The sequence below is a fragment of the Mytilus californianus genome, unplaced genomic scaffold, assembly GCF_021869535.1.
Source record: "Mytilus californianus isolate M0D057914Y unplaced genomic scaffold, xbMytCali1.0.p SCAF_5, whole genome shotgun sequence".
Taxonomy (NCBI): Eukaryota; Metazoa; Mollusca; class Bivalvia; order Mytilida; family Mytilidae; genus Mytilus; species Mytilus californianus.
Genome location: NW_026262701.1, coordinates 67403307 through 67425085, shown reverse-complemented (window position 1 = coordinate 67425085; position 21779 = coordinate 67403307). Strand labels below are relative to the sequence as shown.

Genomic DNA, 21779 nt, shown 5'->3' with positions numbered 1-21779 from the left:
CTTTAATTTTCTCATTTCTTAACTTTACATGTCCAATTAGTGACTTTTTTAAAGTTTTAATCGTGAAAAGGGAATTGTAATGACTACGAAATATATAGATACGTCAAGATTTATTATAGAAAAACATTTTTAAACTGTTAATTAGATTGTGTGGTTGCGTAGTATACAGAGTAGAAAGTTTTTGTCTATTTATTGTAATTGAAAGAACTCGATTTTTTTCGATGATGATATAATTCATGACAAAAGATTCACGTAGAACATGGCACATTGAATTTGAAATCTCAGATTGCAAAATTGACATGTTATCTGCACATCAAAGAAGCACCGTGAGAACTTTTTATAGAGGATTCGTAAGTGACATTTCCTATGCAAATTTGTTTGCCTTACCAAAATACCCTCTGATGGTGACATTCATGTGTATATAAATTTCAGTGCGTTCTCTTGGAAGACTTCGAATTATCCTAATTGATTGTTGTTCATCATGCTATGGTGTATTCATCTTAAATATACCTAGGACTAATATATTAGTGTAATAGTCCCAGAATATACGCGTGTTATTTTCCGCTTGGCAGTAAACAAACAATCAAACAATCAATCTATCAATATTGTTGCACCACCAGATACAATCCCCATCGTTTATAATTGTACTTTTACAATACCAACCATGTCGATAAAAAGTTGAACGAAAAAATACAAAAGTGATTAAGTTGATTTGCATCCTGAAATTATCCTAAATACTCTGTAAAATGTGACAAATATGTGGAATAGTCCGTTTCTTAGAAGATTCATTGACTTCAAAAGTAAGAATTACATCACAAAACATAATAAACGACATCATTAATCAACATTTATACTTCATTAATATGCATTTTACTTAATGAACGAGTGATCGTGGTTTCTTATTTCATAGTTTGTTGTCAACGTCGTATAGCACTAACTAACCTTTTACACAGTCCGACTTTTGTCTTTGCTCTTCTTTAACACGATACGAAACTTAAAACTGCTTTGTGGTTAACAAGGCTTAATTTACGATTTTGTACTGCCGTTATATCTTTTTTTAATGTTTAGAACAATCAATTATTAGAAGATTTCCAACATCAGTAAAACCATGTATTTAGTACGTCACAAAAATGTTCAGGCGTGTCACGTGACGATATGCGTTTCATTCACGGTATATTGTAATAATGGAAATGATTGGATATTATTCATTAGGAAAAGCATTTATAAAAGGATGAATGAAACACATTTGTCAAAGTTGAATTGTTGGCCAAAGGTAATAGATATAAATCTCAACACTGCTTGACCATACATAACATTAGTGTATAGCTATTCTATATAGATACTATTTGTAAGTACCTTTTTAATAATATTATTTATCTACTATTTAGATGTTTTATTTATACTTTTCTTTGTAAAAAAGATATTTATTTTGAATTAAGAAATTCACTTTTTCTAATTCTTTATATGACAATGAACGATTTAAACTAATTTGAGATTGAAAGATACAGAAGATATTTTAATGAATTGTACGAAACCAAGCTAAAAAATCTTAAATCTATATTTTTATTTTTGAATTTTATTTTATATTGCAAAAATACAAACAATGAGTAAAAAGGATTAACAGACTGATTGTTCAGTAACTAATAACTGAAAATGAATATTTTATTAAATTCATTCTGAAATCTTATATTTTTAAAAATAAACATGAAAAACACCCTTCCGTATACGACATTATATTTTTCATGCTTAAAATTGTTTTACAGTTTATGTTTTCCTATTTGACAATTACACACTCGATACTATATGTGTTTCAACTTTTATATCCACATTATGTAAAGGAGTCCGGGTATCTTTATAAACTTTTATATCCACAATATGTAAAGTGTCCGGGTATCTTTATATACTTTTATATCCGCATTATGTAAAGGAGTGCGGGTATATTTATATACTTTTATATCCACATTATCTAAAGGGTCCGGTTATCTTCATATACTTTTATATCCACATTATGTTAAAGAGTGCGGGTATCTTTATATACTTTTATATCCACATTTTGTAAAGGAGTCCGGGTATCTTTATTTACTTTTATATCCACATTACGTAAAGGAGTCCAGGTATCTTTATATACTTTTATATCCACATTATGTAAAGGAGTCCGGGTATCTTTATTTACTTTTATATCCACATTATGTAAAGGGGTCCGGGTATCTTTATATACTTTTATATCCACATTATGTAAAGGAGTCCGGGTATCTTTTTTTACTTTTATATCCACATTATGTAAAGGAGTGCCTGTATCTTTATATACTTTTATATCCATATGGAAAGGAGTCCGGGTATCTTGCTGCCCTGTCTGTTATAACATTTCGTCGCACTTAGTTCTTTATCATAATTGCTTTGTTTCTGTTTTTGTTTTGTTGTTTTTTAGGGGAAGGGTTTTGTTTTTTGTCCTTTTCGGCCTACCAGCTGACATGATTCAGAAGGTTTACTAGTTCACTGGGGTCAAAGAAAGGGCTGCACAACGTCAGTCGTTAAGTCCGTTTGTCAAATTTAAGCTTTCTTAACCTTTCCCATGACCATTTGAGTATTTAGATTCATTTTTCATATGCACCATGGAAAGTAACAGGTTGAGTGTAATTTGATACTTTAAGAACCTCCTCCTCAACAAACAAAATCTTTGAAAAAGCTAGCTTCTCATAAGGCATTTAGTGGTACAAATCCGTTTCTTGACGTGACATACACAGGCGTAATAGTTCTCTAATTGTTGAATTGTGGTATAATAAATGTAGTTTATGCGGAGTTTGTTGATTTTGAATGCGGTCTTTTACTCAACAATTTAACATAAAGTTTATTTAGTTTGAGCGAGAGTCTATCGAGTTTACAAATCAATAAACCCTTTCAAAATAACCTTTAAAGCGATGATATAAACCATTGAAAGTTCGTGTTTTATTCCAGTCAAATGATTTTTTTTTCGCCGTTTTTCGAGTAAAATATTTCGGTAGGCGTTTCAAATATTGCCAGATATCAGATTTTATTCGGTACAAGAATACGAAATGACAAAATTTAGTTCCAAGTAGCATTTTGACCCAGTCTGATTGGAAAATAGAAATATCAGAAAGTTAAAAGTTATTTTGGATTTTTCAAGCGTTCAAATTTATTTTTGGTCGGAGTGTGATATCTCTATATATCGTGTAGTATTACATTGAACTTATCATTTGTATGTAGCCTGGATCTTCGTGGATTAAACGAGATTTAAAAAGAATATTTCAATAAAATAGATTTGTCCATGTGTCCGTTTCAAATCAGGAACCTCGTCAGCGGTTAAAAAGTAAGTTATGTGATGTCTTATGTTCTGTGTTATTTTGAGAATATGATGCAGAAAGCATATTTTTCAAAGTCTCTGTTAAATTTTTTCGCAACTTTTTAGACTCGGGGTATACGAAATATGATTTGTTGATTAGCAAACCATGCTATAAGAGGCCACAGTTTGATAAGTCAGATACACTTTGGAAAGTAATAACGCGAAATTTGACCATTTGCAAGTTTAGAATTTTTAAGATTTCGCGTGATTTTCATGCGATACAATAATCCAATGCATGAAATTCGCGAGGATTTTCGTATGAAAATCAAGTCCACTTGATATTTCATTCCATGTGATTATTATTTGAGAGAAATGTACATTTATTATTTATATTTACCCGTTAAAGTAATATTATGGTAGTCTAAATTTGACATTCACGGGGGATTCTTTCTGTATATATTGAATAAATAATTGATATCCTTTCACATGGTATTTTTACATTTCTCGGACAAAATTTGTTTGCATTCATGTCGTTTTATACAGTCACAAAGGTACTCATTTTAATGGTCATTGCGTAAATTTTTCTACTATTCCTTCGGTTTAGGTTTTGTCTGTTCCTTATTTTTGATATACGATTTCTGAATATTCCTTTGTTTTCCCATACGTCTCTTATTCATATGTACGCATATTCTTAATTGCGTAAATGTCTTTGTATATTTGGTGTTGTCTTGGTCTCGTGTTATTTATAGGTTTTCTTAATTTTTATTATATAATGAAAGTATTGTCCATGATTTTATCAAATGTGACAGTCTCGTTGTTGTTCTTCGAGGCTTGATATGGATGGCAGTTCTTTTAATAATCTCTGTTCAATTTATGCACAACTGTTGTTATCGACACAATTTAAAGCGTGACATATTAAAGAGACACCTGTCGTTTGTTGAATATATCAGTGACCTCTAGATGTATTTTGGTTATAATTGCAGTAGCTATTCCACAAAAAAAATGTATTACGTTTCCGCAAAAACTATATAATTCATTTCCGCATTTTACCTGATTAGTTACCTTCGATTTACTCTAGAAATGAACCTCATGGGTTGATTTGGGTTAGAAATATGGTCACCTGGACAGTGACACCCTCTCCGGACGTTAATGAACCCTTGCAACAATTCTTTGGGAAGTCCGTAAAGGTGGCAATGCAAAATCATTGCCCTTATCAAACCTGCCCTATAATGCAGTAATATTCCACAACCCCTCATCCCAATCTACCCTCTTTGTAGAACATTCTAAGTGTATTGATTGTTAATTTGTTTCTGTCCTAAATGTTCATGAAATATTTCTTACTGGACGTTGAGCAACAAATCAATCGTTTAGGAAAGAGGTGCTTGATTATAACAAGTGTGCATACAGGTTATCTGATTTTTTCAAAATTCAGACATTGTCTACTTGAAACTGTGTTATATTTGAATTTTATCTAACTTATTTTTATTGGATTTAAAGTATATGTGTATGACGAAAGTCTATTATAATTGGGGAAAATGGAACTGATTTGTCGTTTAAATGTTTCCCAAAATTTCTATGCGTTGTTGTGATCATTTTATGAATATAATTTTTTAATTAATTATGAAAAAGATAACATTTCAAAGTACTTATTTTTTTCAATGTGAACTATACAATGAATACATGTACCTGACTTAGAGACATGGCGATCCGACATCATGTAGGAAAATTGTATCAAAACTTAAACAAATATGCACAAATAGTCCCACAGATCATTTCACCTTATTTTTATAAATAACTATTATAGTCATTTGGTCTCATATTTTGAAACAGACCCCATCTCTTTATTTTGATATGTTAATGTTTTTTTCTTCACAAGAAGGGCGAAAGGTACCAAATGGATAGTTAAATTCATTATTCGATAACGAACTGACAATGCCATGGCAAAAACGAAAAATGACCAAAAGACAAACAACAGTCTACAAAACACAGCTCCATCCTTTCTCCTGGTTAGCTTTCTCCTGGTTAGCTTTCTCCTGGTTAGCTTTCTTCACCGTACTTTTAAAGCGCATTATTAATTCTTCAGTAGCTCCAGAAAAATTAGTTATTTTGCAAATTTAGCAAAAAAGATAACTACGGAATTTGCTACCATAACCATGAATGCTTAGAAATTTTTTTTGTCATATTTTTTTTATTATTTTTATTATTGAAGTCTCTACATACATAAGTTTAAAATCTTTCAAGGTAAAATGTACTATTGAGTTTAAAGTGAATAATTTTAAGTACCAGATTCAGGAAACAACACATCTGTATCGTTAAATTATAATTTCCTTATTGTTATTTTTTAATATGTCAATTATACTAGTAATCTAACAAGCGATTGTACCGATGTAAGTACAACTGAAAAAAAAGAACTTTATAAAATAAGTTAATCAGAAATATGTTCGCGTGGGAAACCTTGAAGACGTTCATTCAACTTTTTTTTACTTTGTTTACTATAATTTTTCGTAACCTGTTTACTAAAGAAAGCTAATTGGTACAAAAATGTCTCTAGGATTGATGGCTTAAAAGTAACAAAACACGTCAGACTGTCAGTGTTTATTGTAATGATATTTTAAAGAGTAAAAGTATGTACACTTTTAACATGAAATAAATAATAAATATGCAAAGGAGTTTGCATTATAGTAATTAAACTTTCTAAAAATAATTATAATGAATTTTTTAAGTACTACAATTTGACAGATAAATGATCGTCATATTTTAGAGTAGATTGTATGCAAAATCGGTACTGAGCCCTTGACTGAATAACTAAAATATTTGCTACAGTTTTTGCCCTTAAAAATTTACCGCATTCATGAATGAAATTTTTCAATTAACCAAATTCCCACTTCAATAATAAATGATTAAATCAAAGTCGATCTGTTTTGTATTTCAAGTTGTTTTTTAAAACATAAGAAAGAAAGTATATGGACAGCAAATATAATAATTCAAAAGTGATTTAAGCACAACAATGTTTAGTAGGAATGGATCCGATTTGTTCAGATGAATTTTATTGCATAAAATGTGTATTCACTCAATTTAGGTACGAGCAAACATTACATAACTTTGAATATTTTGAAACACATGATAATTGAATATAACATTTCAAAAACCTTTTGAATACTTTTATATGCATAACAGTGATTTGACACATGAAAATCATTTCACATTACATTTGCGCGCATTAGATTATTTTTTTTACGATTGCTCGCAAGATTTTCATACATTTGCACGTATAATAATTCGAATACTAGTATATGTATGGTTTTTGTCGGATAATAGATGAGTGGTGTCAAACCATCTACATGTTAATATATTGCAACTAAAATTGTTTTTAAATACATCCAGGATTAGTATTCAATCGTTATTGAAACGCACTTATAATTCATGTTCCACCTATATCAAGTAATATTTGCCGTTTTGTCCATTGTTTTTAATGTTGTTAGTTTCACCTTTTGTCCTGACAGATATGCAGCTTTCGTCTTTATTGATCAAATTAAGAAAATCTTCATGAGCGTTTGTTTAACCACGTTATTGAACTGGCTGCCCTGCAGACCAAAATTGAAAACGGTATTCCTGTACGAATTATTCGTTAAGTCGTAACATACAATACATGAAGCATCCCTAAAAATTGAGTGATCATATATTTGAAATTAAACAAATATATCCAATATATCACATTTTAATTTCTTTTCTTGTTTTATTCATTGCTTTTACTATTATCTTTTTAGATGTTAGAATTAAAAAAAAAATATTTAAAACTATGAAAAGACTTGAAATTCCGTCATGTCGGGACCTTTTACAGCTTACTATACGGTTTGGGTTTTGATCATTATTGAAGGCCGTAAGGTAACCTATAATTGCTTAGACCCACGTTAGTTGTCTCATTAGCAAACATACCACATCTCCTTTTTTTGTATACTGATGCTAGTTCGTAACTAGTTTTCAACACAAACTATCCATTTTTTTAACATTGCACCCACCGTTTTGAAAAAAAAAATGGGAAACTATATACATTTTTTTCATTTGGTGATCCAACATATCAGATCAATTTTACGTGTTTCCTTTTTTTTTTATTAGATTCAAGAAATATTTAAAAAAAAAATACATCTTATATTTTCATTGTGAATTTATTAGAGTAAATTCTTTCGAATAACATAAGCTTTTGAAAATTACAGATCTACAAAAATGTTCAATATTGATAGCATTGTTTGCAGGATATTAACAAGATTATCATATTTTGTGGTTCACATTTGCTATTTAGTAAGGTCGTCTATTTATGATATTTCATTAGTATGTCTGTCAACGGAGCGTTTGAAAAATGTCGTCAGTACGTCTACATTTCTTGTTCATCACCTTCAATGTCGTATGCTGCGAAATTTATCACATATTTTACATACCTCACAAACATGTTCAACGTTTATTGTTGACACACTTATGAAAAAGTGCGACCTATGTAAGGTAATAAATAACCTTTACATATATTAGTGAAAGGTCGTTTCCGCATATCATTTTTCATTGAACGACCATGTAAACTCCGGAATGTAAATATATATGTTTATAAAAATGGTGAAAGATTACAAAATGGCAATAAAAAAAATCATAACTCGAAGAACAACAGACAACACCACGGTCAAAAGACAAAAAACGAACAGACCAACAACAGTCCACAAAACACCGACAACAAAAATGAACAACACGAACTTATAAAATAGTTATACAATCATTCTAAAACTGTCTTTCGTATATACGATTTGTGAAGGGAAATCTGATTTATCCAAATCTACGATAATTGTTTTTGAACGTCAATACGTAAATGTTCTTGTAAGATACTTTATTTCAGAAACATATCATATCAATTTCTTGTAAAAATAACAAACTTGAATCAAAGAATGTTCAATCACAATATGTTCACGGTTTACAGGTAATTATCATTGTACACGTAAAAATAAGAAGATGTGGTACAATTGCCAATGAGACAACTCTCCAACAGAGACCAAATTACATAGAAGTTGACAACTATGAGTTGCCGTACGTCCTTCAACAATGAGCAAAACCCATATCGCATAGTCAGCCATAAAAGGCCCCGAAATGACAGATGTAAAACAATTCAAACGAGAAAACTAACGTCCTGATTTATGTACAAAACAATGAAAAAAACCAATTACGGTATACAGCAACAAACGACAACCACTGAATTACAGGTTCCTGACATGGGACAGGCAATTACAGAATGTGGCGGGGTTAAACTAGTTTGCTGGCGCCAAACCCTCCCCCTATCATGGGACAGTGTTGTAAGAGTACAACATAAGAACAAACTATAAAAATCAATTGAAAAGGGCTTAACTCATTAGATCGTTACAAAGCAGAAAAACATCTAACAAAAGCACAGATCGGACGTGGCAGGGTATTTATACATCCCGATAACAAAAAAGACTCTTAGTTCAGATCTGAGAGTACTCGCAGTCACTGACAGCTAGTTCAAAGCCAATAACAACTAATAAAAAATCATGCATCTAAGACTAAACATGTTTATGTTTTTCAAATTGAACTCGAATTGTTTATTAATGTTTACTGTTATTGTAATCAAAATCCAGAACAATTATATTCATCTTCATAACCAAAATCATAGTATTATGCATTCATTGTTTTTAATATGTCATACGCTTGTGATAATCCCTTCTTTGTTGTCACATAATAACATAAGTGATAAGTTTTATTAAGAATCGATGCTTCCAACCATTTATAATTAATGTCAGAACTTGGTCCCATGGCATTTGTGACAAGAAGTCTAGCATGTTTTGACATATCACTCGGGAGTGTTATTTAAAAAAGAATCAGCTTATAATTTCTTCATTAACGTGGAGGAGGAATGATGTAATAACTAAAGTTCATACTGTCATTAAAAAAAAATCGCCATTCATATTTTGCCTTCAAACCAGATATTCGACATCTGTTGGTAAATCAGTTAACCAATTATCTTACTAATAGTTTCCTAGAATGTAGGTTAATAAAAGTTCATCGTAGCTTGATTACCAGTAGTGTACTCTGATATTCAAACTTTTACATTAAATCGTTTGATTTTTTGCAAATATATAAATGATACTTGTATTCAAGTTAGTGAAAATTGAAATTAAAGTTGCATTCTATCTGGCAAAGTTGCTGTATAGGGTTTTGAGTTTCCCTTTATATCCATTGTTTGTTAAAATAGAGAAACATTCAAAACTTTTCTGAACAAGTAGATAAAAACAAACGCTTTAATGCAGTAGGAATCTTTACTTGGAAAATTGAAAACCTATTTTTTTGGTGTTGCACAAATCGGTACCGAGGAACCGCTTTTAACATGCAGTGAAGTATAAGCTTTATTCTCTGGTTCCCATTGCAGGCGTCACGATATCTTTAAATTGAAAACGACACTGAAAGCTCAACTCCTTTGCTATGGGTTTTGTAAAGTGTGTGTAATAATTTTGAGTCAAGAAGTAATTCACCATATCTCTTCAATTACGAGATTATTTCCGTGTTGCAAAACGCATAGCTTAAATCATTTTATTGTGATAAAAGTCAGAATGTAACTCCCATAAGAATGTTGACCTCTACCGATGCTGGCTGTTAGCCACTTGTGAATCAGGAATTGCTTACCCTTTCGCAAACCCTTAGGTATTCCTGGTTTTTGTAAGGTTAGTGTTGCTCAATTTGTAGATTTCTGTGTAGTGTTTTTTTTAACTCATTGACTTTTTAAGCGCTATTCATGTGGTCATGTTTTCTTGGGCTTATGTTTTATGTTCGCTCCCCCTTGTATCTTCTTTCCTTTTTAAATCACATATGCTATTGCAACCGGTATCTCGGTATTACGTTCAATCAAAGTAATAGAAACTACTTAAAGCCTTAGCTCTGAACATCGGATTAAAACATTTGGCTTACATAATTATGCGTCCTCTTTTTCTATCTTAACAATTTTTAAAGAAAATGTTCTATTTTTATTTTAAAGTTGTGACTTTTAGTATGATGTTTTTTTTCTATTTTATAGATTGAAAGTACGAAATGTACAAAGTCGTTTTTGTTGTTGTATTTTTGAGTACATGTCTTGCCATGCCTCGATTTAGAAGGAATACATGGAGAACGTCGTCACAAATAAAGGTAATTTATACAAAACAGAAACTCTAGAAAAGAACATTGTACTATCGTCTATAAATCATACATTACCGTAACAACAAGTTCAAAAACGGAATCCAGAGCAAATTTTTTACTAGAATGAAGGATAAAAGTGTAAAAACAAAGATATAGCCACCAAAGACCACCCATTGTAACAAATCTAGAATACAAGCCGTCGTGTTTTATTTAATAAAAAAAATATATACACGCTATTTCATTATGTCTTTTTAAGCATTCTTCTTAATTACAAAAATGGTACATATAATCCAGAAAACTTAAGAAAACCAGCTTTTTGTTTTTGGTGTTGTGATATTTGTCATTTCCTAGTAATCATGTTTTGAATATGATTAATTTTGTATTTAGAGAGCACCGACCGAGTCTTCAGATACCAACATAATGTATACCCTATTAATGAACGAGATGTACATGTATTTAAACGCCGATCCGGCCACTGGAATTACTGCAAGTGATGTAACTCGTTTCTTTGAAGAAGTTATTGGAAAGGATACCAGAATGGCTGAAAATTTTGGAGTAGATTACATTTTCTGGGGAGACCAAAATGGTGATCATCGACTTAATCGAACTGGTATGTTTACATTAACAAGCAGTACTAGTATATAACTGTTGTTTTGTTATAATGTGTTAATGGGTTGCTGTTTCATTGTTATTTCCTCTACAACCCTTCGGGGAGAATCGATAGTCAGTTTCTTGGGGGAGATACTTATTATCTTTCCTTTTTATTGTCTTAACCAAATAGACACACGAAGAGTCAATATTGGCTTAAACATCTAAGAAATTCAAGGTGTATAATTACTTTTTTTTCAATTTTAAATAGTTAGAATACCAGATAAGTTCAAATTTCGATACTTTTTTGGACATATCATTATTTTAAACAGAAAAAAAGAAAGATTTATTATAGGACGGGCTTAATGAAGCAGATAATGTGTGTAAGTTCTAAATGGTGGTAAACATTAACTGATTTAAGTTTCACTTGCCCACCCGTCATTTTATATTCGACGCTTATTCTGAACAAGTGACTAGATTTCAGTGAAGCTTTTAGAAAAAATGGTGAAACTTCGTAACATTTTGTTACTCAAGTTTTACTATTGCGTCGGATGACTTCGGCGTTGACCAAAGTAAAACTTGGACTTGCCTTATCTACTATGCAGATTGTGGGAGAAGAAGAGTGAAATGACTCACACGTACATCCTGTTTTCCTTCTTTAATCGTATTTTTGTTATAATCTTTTTAAAATTTGTACGTTTTAGAATGCATTTACTTGATATATGTTATTAGTATGTGTCGGTCTTACCTACCAAATGTATTTCTGTTCCATTTCCTTTAGCTAATCTCGATTACTCATCGTTTCCTAATGAATTTTTTTATTCAAATAATCAACAATTCCCTACTTATACTTTGGACATTGAACAGAGGGAACTTACTTTTATTAAATCAGAAATAGCTGTCCTTTTCTGGATTAGAATATTTCAGTTTCACATAGGAAACTCTATTCAAAGATCTACGACAGAAGAGACGAGTTTTCCCTTTTGTTACTTTTATGGACGGTGATGTTCCCTTTGTTCCTACTTGTGGTGTGCATCTTTGCCAGCTCGTTCGTTATCCCCGTGTCTAGTGATGTTTTAGACTTCGTTACAAAAAATACTTCAACCTTTACTAAATTATTTCATCGATACAAAGGATTGGTATGGAAGTTTGGCTGTACTTGTAGAAACCTTATTACAAACGGGCTATCTATCACAGCTACTTTTTCGAGGATGTTGTTTACAGAGCCCGAAAATTTAAACGATCCATTTGAACTTATTGATCATTTGATTATTGAAAGATTATCAAATTTAATACTGTAGTGATATCTTTGAATATTGTCTTTAATCGGTACTGAAATTGATTCTGTTATTGATAATAATCGGTACTGAAATTGATTCTGTTATTGATAAATAAAATCATAAATAAATATGTGTTGCTACATATCCATGATATACATCCTCTAGATACTTACGTTCTGGCAATGTACAATGTAATGCTTTTCTCAGACTATTTAAGGCGTCATTACAGTAAATCCACTGGATGTGCACTAATTGATGTTTCAGTTTTCAAAAACATGGTTTTTAACTCTTAGATCAGTAGTTTGTGTATTTTTGTTTTTAATTTTGTAAGTTGTTTTTTCTGTGTTTTGGGCAAAGCTGATGAATCAAGCCCTTTACAACTGTTTTAAAAATTAATTTTATGTTGTGCTGTTACAAATTAAGGCAGTAGTTAACCGGTGTTTAAATCTCGTAAATCGATTAGGAAGAGACAAATCAAACAAAAACCTATGGAACCGCAATAAAATCAAAAGTATCGAGACCAGATGCGTCGATAGGATAAGCGTCTCCTACGACACATGCCTCAACACTGACCCATGTTAAGGTAAGGATTCGGTGCTTGAAAACATGTTTTACCCTAGCACATTCTGCATACCTGTCCCAAGTTAGGAGCCTGCAGTTAAGTTTGTGTCTTTGTGTGATGTCTGTCATATTATAGATAGCTGTCTCATTATTTATCGCACAAAATCTCCTTATTTCAAACTATTTGCGTATGTCTGAAAAATCACAGAAAACCATCATTAGCATCTTAAAATAATGAATTTTACAAGGACTGTTTATTCTTCCGGAACACCTGAGTTCACTCCCGGGTTTTGGTGGGGATCTTGTTGCTCAATCTTTCGTTTTCTGAGTATGGCTTTGTGGACAGTTGTTTGTCTTTTCGTTGTTTTTCGTTTTTGTATGGTCATTTCTGTTTTAGCTCACATGGCCTAAAAGGCCAAGTGAGCTTTTCTCATCACTTGGCGTCCGTCGTCCGTTGTCGTCCGTCGTCGTCGTGCGTCGTCGTCGTCTGTTAACTTTTACAAAAATCTTCTCCTCTGAAACTACTGGGCTAAATTTAACCAAACTTGGTCACAACCATCATTGGGGTATCTCGTTTAAAAATGTGTCGACATGGCTAAAAATAGAACATAAAGAACATAAAGGTAAAATGCAAGTTTTGCCTATAACTTTGAAAACCGCTATAAATAGAGAAAATCTGACAGGGCGACTAAATGTTCAGAATGTTGAGCTCATTCTATTGTTAATTTATGTCGAAACTGTCAGACGACCTGTTATAGGAGTTATTGCTCTTAAATGATGAATTTTACCATTTCTTAAAAATTTTTGCCTATTACCTTGAAAATTATAATACATAGACAGAAACTTTATATAGCAAAAACGATCAGCAAGACGAATTCTATAAATAAGTCAAACATAACCAAAATCTTCAGTCAACTCCTTATTACAGTTATTGCCCTATAATGACAATTTTTACCATTTTTTTGCGTTGTTGCCTATTATCTTAAAAACTATTAGATAAATAGAAACTTTAAATAGCAAAAATGATCAGCATGACAAGATCTACAAATAAATCAACAGTTTAGTTGACTAGTCGACTCTTTATTGAAGTTATTGCCCTTTAATGACGATTTTTCCCATTTTTGCCTATTATCTTGAAAACTGTAATAGACAGAGGGAAACTTTAAATAGCACATATGATCAGAAAGACAAGATCCACATATAAGCCATAATGGCCAAAATCTTCAGTCGACTCGTTATTTAAGTTATTGCCCTTTAATGCTAATTTTTAACATTTTTTGCCTATTGTCTTGAAACCTATAATAGATACACAGAAACTTTAAAAAGGAAAAATTATCAGCAGAATAAGATCTACAAATATGTCAACATGACTGAAATTGTCAGTTAACTCTTAATAGAGTTATTCCCCTTTAATGTTGATTTTTTTTCTAAGAGTGGCCATTATTGCAGATGCATGTGAGCGACACAGGCTCTTAAGAGCCTCTTGTTTATTAGAGCTTTTGTTTTAATTGCCAATTGGTATCTTTTCCGTCTTTTTACCAATCAAAAAGTTTCTAATTTCCAAGAAATAGAAACTCATTAGCTCATCAATTATGATATTTATCCATCATCGATATAATAATAAATGTTGGTATTGTAGTAGAATATGTATATGCATACTGTAATTTTAAACTATTTACATCAGACGTGAAGGTAGGAACATGCCACGAGGATTACGTCAGCTTCTGTAAGTCCTGCAAAAAAAAAAATTGCTACACATGTCGACAGATAATGTTTTTGACTTATTATTTAATTTATATATTCTTTTCATTTCAGAACTTCTAAGAGCAATGAAAATTCACAAAGTTTTTGAATACATATGAACGTCAGCAACCACGTGACGTATTGCCTTCCTTTTGTTGGCAATGAATTGTTCTCAGAAACTGTTGACATGGAACCATTTTATGATCGGCATCTTAGCTTTTCCTGCCTTCAGCTTTCCTTCTTTGTTGTTGTTGGCTGTAGACCGAGCTATTCCAAAGATTGGTCATGACAGATTTCCAGTGTTGAAAGTGTGTTTCTGTTGGCTTGTAAAATCGTCTATGTTTTTTTCGTTGATTTTACATTTGCATTCGACAATCACGCTGTGTGAGTTTAGTTTTGGTTTTAAACTTGTTTAGATCGTTTGTTTTAGGTTGTTTTGTGATTGTGTATTTTACACACGTACTGTGTGTGCTTTTGAACTGAAATCCATGCGCTAGAATGTGATTAAGAATCAACAAGATTCAGAAAAGATGAGAATACGAAGTTTTTTAAGCATGGGATTTGTGTTTACATTGCTTTTAAGCTGTATTTATTTGGTGCATTACATGCAAATATTATTTATTATTTATTTATTTAAAGTTGTTATTATACGTGTGAACAAAATGTATGTGTTAATACAAATGATACGACTGTGATATACTTTGGTAATATTTATTTAAACTTACATTTTCTGTCTTCATCTTTAAAAGTCATTGTTGTTTGTTATTTCATAGTTTCTTTTCTAACTTCATAGTTTGTTTCCTTTTTTAGATTTTTATCCATTTGTCATTTACTTCCATGTTACATTATTCCATCTTTGGTCAACGGTTTATCCTTTTTCTGCCAAAAAAGTTTCTATTTGTTAGTATAGAACTTAACATCGTGTTTATTGCATGTAAATGAACACCGTTATTATCATTTTCCAATTCTGAATTATTTCATATATATCCTTTTCTAAATATTTTAGTCTTGTAATCCTTGTTACTATTTTCATAACAAAAAAAGTAATAAAATGTACTTTCAACAGTTAAGACAATAAGATTTCTTAAACATTTTCTATATAAAGTGTGATGCTTTTGGGGAGGGGGACTCATACAAGGAAACGTAACGTTTAGGGTTTATGATCGGTATCTTCAATTCAAAATTTATTAAGAAATGAATGACAATAAATAGAATTTAAAACTTTACCATCCCCAATCCCTCTCAATTAGGATTGTGTCATCTTTCTAATTTTTTTTTTTTTAAATATGGAATCACTAGGCAATTAATTTTTATTTTAAAGTATTCAATTATAACGATTAAAAATCTGATACAATTTTTCTATCTAAAAATAAGGTAAATATCTATGTTAAAAATATTAACGTCTTTATATGCATACCGCATTGTTTTTATTAGTTTTTCTCAGATTTCATTGTTTTTGTAGAAGAATGAAGAAGAAGAATTATGCTTAAGGTTTCCGCGTACAGTTTTTTTAATAGGGGTCACACAACCAATTCACTTCATCGCATTTAGAACATATGTAAAAGTAGCCCAACTCTAACAAAACATACAGTGCCTTTTAATGTTTTTTTTCTCTTTAACTGGCCAATCAATTTTCACGAATGAAACTTTTCTGAATGAAAAATATATTTTGATCATTTTGAGTCCAAATTTACTTATGCATTTACCTGGATTAAAATTTTAGGGTAGATGTGCAAATTAGAATGCTGATTCAAATTAAAAAAAACAGTGTGCTATTTTTAGCAGTTGGTGAGTTCGGGAATGTAAGGTTTCACTAAAAGACTTCAAACATGGGTTGAACATTGGCATGTAGAAAGTTGATACATGTATTATTCAGGATATACATTGTTTTCATGGATTTAAACTTAAAGTAAAATATTTAAAAAGCTGTGAAAATTGGAAAAAAAATTGGTTGAATATATAGGATTTTTAATTGATGGTGTGGCACCAATACTAACATTCTGGGTTTTTAAGCCATCACGTGGTTTACTATGGTACGGATCCATAAAATGAGAACCTCTTTAATGGGAATCATATTTATTCCTTTAATCTGGCAGCTGAATTGTAAATGTCACTTTTTAGATTTTTTTTAATAACAAACGATCTGAAAGATGTTTGAATAAAATGTATAAACTTTTTGTACACACGAGGGCGGTACAAAAATTTCGTTAATCGATTGTATTTTATGTTTGTAAAAACAGGTTTCTTCATCGCGTGCTTGTTGGTTGCGATTAACAGAAATAAATGAAAAGAAATATATTTTAAACATCCTCATATAGTATCCACAACGCTGATGGTAATGTACAATTAGATTAAATCATTTGTTTTCTTTTGGGGATATTTTGTGTTGTTGCTTAACCTGTCAATCATTACTTTTATTCATATTTTTGAAACCTGTGCCTCTTATTTAGGGTCATCCTTGTCATCATCCCTAAGTGCCCTTTGTTAGATAGAAAATCTTCAGTAGAACGGTTTTACCCGTTTCCATAATATAGAGAACGATGTTTGTAAAAAATCAAAACAAAGTTTTGCATGCCTACAAGACAAATCATCTTTCAATGATATTCCATATTTTCGTCTGTTTGGTTGATCGCATGAAACCTCAAGAACAGGAGATTATAGTTGGGGATTTGTTTAATGAATTATTTTCTGGGATCAAATAAGCTAATGATTTGAAACTTTACGAATGAGATGGTGACCAGCAGATCATTTGTTAAGATTTTCATTCAGTTGCGATTAAATAACAAACATCGAAGCTATAATAAAACTGAGTACTTCATGCTTTGATGAGCTTTTACCTTTATTTTTATTACACTGTAGCTTTGCTAACAATTTCTATCTCCGTGCTTATCGTCAAGCCACCAAACAATCCATAGACATATCTGGCATAGATCTGTTTTTTTTTTGCATGCTAGGCAAACTTTGTCAAGATCATCAAGAAAAATATATGTATATGTTTTTATTTATATCAACAATTTAATTGAAAATAGATTTTATGTCACTAAGCAAACTTTCATGAAATTGTTTCTGTTTTCGTTTTAAAAATTTCGATAGTCAATAACTTTACTAACATGGCAATTGAAAAGTTCTGCATTTGGTGTTTTCATTTATAAAAGAAAGACATGACAACGAGAAACAATTTTCTGTTAAGTTTGATTTAGAACTGTGTTGACGATAAGCCTCATGAATTATGAAACTTATAAGAATAGATCTTGCATCAAATAGTGCATGCTCTGTTTTATTATTGTTTGTTTGCACGTGTCTTGTGAGGCCTGTTCGTGACAGGCTTCCTTTCATTGAATTTTTTAAAATGTAAATTTGCTCAATTTAATAAAATCATATAATTTATTTTATATTTTTATTTGTTGTGTTGTGGACTTATCAAAGTGATGATATTGGTTATATTTATGTTTGCTTTCAAACAAGTGATTGGTACGGAGAACTGTGGTCAAAAGTAAAATTGAAAAAATACCGAATTCCAAGGAAAATTCAAAACGGAAAGTCCCTGATCAAATGGCGAAATCAAAAGCTCAAGCACATCAAACGAATGAAAAACAACTGTCATATTACTGACTTGGTACCGGCATTTCCTTATGTATAAAATGGTGGATTAAACCTGGTTTTATAGCTAGCTAAACATGTCACTTGTATGACATTCGCATAGAATTCCTTTATACTGACCACATTATGTGAGAAAAACAAACAGACATAATAGTTAGAAATGTTTGAAAATTGGGGTACAGCAGTCAACATTGTGTTATAATCGTAATCACTATAAAAACAAACAACTTTGTCAACAAAGAAAAACAAAAATGCATATAGACACTCTGTTGACAAAACACATAAGCAAACATAAAGGACAAGAAAGAGAATATATCACAATAACACAATGGTGGATGTATAAATACCGATCCACGCCAAAAGAATATAACCAAAAATGGACTAAACAGTTAAGGGTTAAAATATACAAAGATAAATAAAAAGAACACTATAACACATAATTAGGATGACAAACAACGTCAGTACCTATAATCTATACAAATGAGAAGGTAATATATTGATTTCAGTTGATACATCATAAGCCCAGATACATACTATCAAACACCGTAGTATTAATAATTCAACTGAAATGAACTCCACGCGCAGTGAGTAAAATTGTGTTGACGTTGTAAGCATCTCCAGCTTTTCACGTATCACCTATCCTTCGATTCTAAAGTATCATTCAGCAAGCGTCAATATCAAGAACATGACAAAGCCGGCAATAATGTCTAAAGGACAATTGCAGAACATGAAGGATCTCCATAAAAAAACCTTCAAAATACAACTGATATATTTTAACAAAACCTAAATATAATTACACAACATATTATTTTTTTTAAAAACTTACTATTACTTTACTTTGAAAAAATTTAACGGTACCAATTATATTGCACCAGCAGCGCATATCGTCAATTAATGTCACTTCAGAGATGCCCGAGGCCAAAATATTTGAAGATTCAAAACTTATTTCAAACGACCAAAAAGGACCTAAAGTATAGCCAAATCCGGACAAAAGTTTTTTTTTATAAAAGGATGGAATTTGTTCATGAGGAGGATCCGATAGAATAGAAGTTACATTGTCATAGTACATTAAGATTGTTGCTTAGAAATATTCTGTCATCTGTCAGAACGGAATTGTTAATGATCTACAAAGTAATGTATAATGGGGTCAACGTGTTTGTATTTTTACCGAAAAAATATAGTTTTATAACCGTTTTAACTGATGATATAAAAGGTTTTACTTTTTAAATTTTAAAATGCATTTCTACTATTGTCCATTATGCAAAACTTACATATGATGCATGTGTTTACTGTATACAAAAGACATAGAAATGTTTTTTCATTGGACCAAGTGTGAAAACAAATGCATATATGAAATGCTGATTGGCGAATTTTCAAAATGTTTATATCATATTTTTCACTGTAATTTTCATACATAAAAAGTAAAATAACAAAAAAAAAAACGAACTCCAAGGAAAATTCAAAACGGAAAAAACCTTATCAAATGGCAAAATCAAAAGTTCAAACACATCAAACGAATGGAAAACAACTGTCATATTCCTGACTTGGTACATGCATTTCCTTATGTAGAAAATGTTTGATTAAACCTGGTTTTATAGCTAGCTAAACCTCTCACTTGTATGACAGTCGCAAAGAATTCCATTATATTGACCACAATGTGTGAGCAAAACAAAGAGGTAGGGCCAATTTCCTCTGAAATTTTTTCACAGAAGGGCCAATTTCAAAAAGTGCTGAAAGAATAAAATTTACGATAAAAACATGAAAAAAAAATGTTTTTTGGTCAATATCTCGATTTTTATGTATTATGTTATGTCTGGAAAATAGTTAATTTAACCTCCAAAAAAGGATGAAAGTCAAATATGCGGAATTTACCGTGTTTTTAGGTTGGAAAAACAGCGAATCCCCCTAGAAGGACACTTCAAACCAAAACAAAGTTATGTTTTTTGTTGTTGTTGTAATTTATACAACTTTTCCCCTCAAAAATGAAATTGGTTTAGTGTGCCTTTAATCCCTAAAAAACAACTTTTTTACTAAAAAGTGGAACATCACTAAATTTTACCTATATAGTAGCTTAATATCGACTTTGTTTTCAAGAGTCGCTGTTGCTCCATCCGTAGCGCTTAAAACTGTAAATAATGGATTGTTTTTAAGATGGGGTTCAAATCTCACGCTAATTTTTCTCATTTTTTATGTTGAAATATTAAAATGTTATGTTTCTATCACATTTTTCCGAATGTTTGTTTAATTCAAAGAGTCACACTAAAGGAGGTGCTAGTACATAACCAATAACACGAGAATTGATTATATAGCAATGAAGCCCAAATGTTGTGTGTGTTATACACATAACGAAAAAAGGCCATAGCAGAAAAATTTCAAAACAACAAAAATATTTTTTCTAAATCTTGAACAAGAACGTTTTAGAAAATGGTACGATATGTAACAAATGCAAATAGTAATTTTATCGCCAATCCACCAACTGTGTAGATACTAGTACTGGCATTGTTACATTGTACCACAATCCCTACACCGGAACCTAGGTCATCAGAAAATGAAACAACACCACAGAAAAAATCAATTACACTACCAATCGTGACTGTAGGTAAAACATCAAGAAAGTGTTGAATCTGTATCACAACATAGGGTCGATCCATTTGGTACAATGCCATGCAGAAAAGACCAGATTACATGTGTTTGTTACACAAGCCGTTCTAGTACCAACTGGTGTAAGCTGTTGTCCGGTTCATATAGACGGTAAACCTTAAAAGCTGTAACAGTGTATAGATATAGATACATCTAGATTGAGGAAAACAACATCCCAGTTAAATGCGTCCGATATTTTTTTGCTTCTTGGCATTAAAACAGAGACCGATCTTGAATTAGATTAGCTGATTTATATCAGATTATTAGATTATTAAATGTTTCTTGTATTTATATTTAACCCCCTTATTTAGGCGCCACTTAGAGGCATTCAGTTTTTCGGTCTGTGCGTCCGTTCGTTCGTTTGTCCGTCCGTCCCTTCGTTCGTTCGTCTGTTCGTTCGTCCGTCTGTCCCGTTTCAGGTTAAAGTTTTTGGTCAAGGTAGTTTTTGATGAAGTGGAAGTCTAACCAACTTGAAACTTAGTACACATGATCCCTATGATACTATTATCTTTCTCGTTTTAATGCTAAATTACAGTTTTTATCCCAATTTTATAGTTCACTGAACATAGAAAATGATAGTACGAGTGGGGCATCCGTGTACTATGGACACATTCTTGTTTAATATTTTGTTAGTTTTAAGTTAAACAAAGCTGTGAAATACGTGTACGCTACAAATCACCTACCAACATTAACACGCTAACTGAAGCACCATGTTTTTTTAATACAAAACTAATTTTGAATATCTTTTAGTTGACAATTCATATTTTAATGCTCCTCACGGGCATTTACAATATTGGTTTTGATACACAAAAAAAATCAATAGTCTTGGCCTTGATTATTGTAGGAATACCTGTTCAAGGTATGAAAATAGATGATGTGACGTGTTTTCATATACTATAATT

The 21779-nt window shown here is 31.3% G+C and overlaps 1 long non-coding RNA gene across 1 annotated transcript; it reads left to right on the top strand.

Annotated features, from left to right (window-relative positions):
- Positions 1–1228: 1228 nt before the first annotated feature.
- LOC127701377 (uncharacterized) lies at positions 1229–18024 on the top strand. Its single transcript, XR_007981994.1, has 4 exons — positions 1229–1348; positions 10365–10474; positions 10853–11075; positions 14710–18024. It is a non-coding gene; the product is annotated as an uncharacterized LOC127701377 (long non-coding RNA).
- Positions 18025–21779: the final 3755 nt, after the last annotated feature.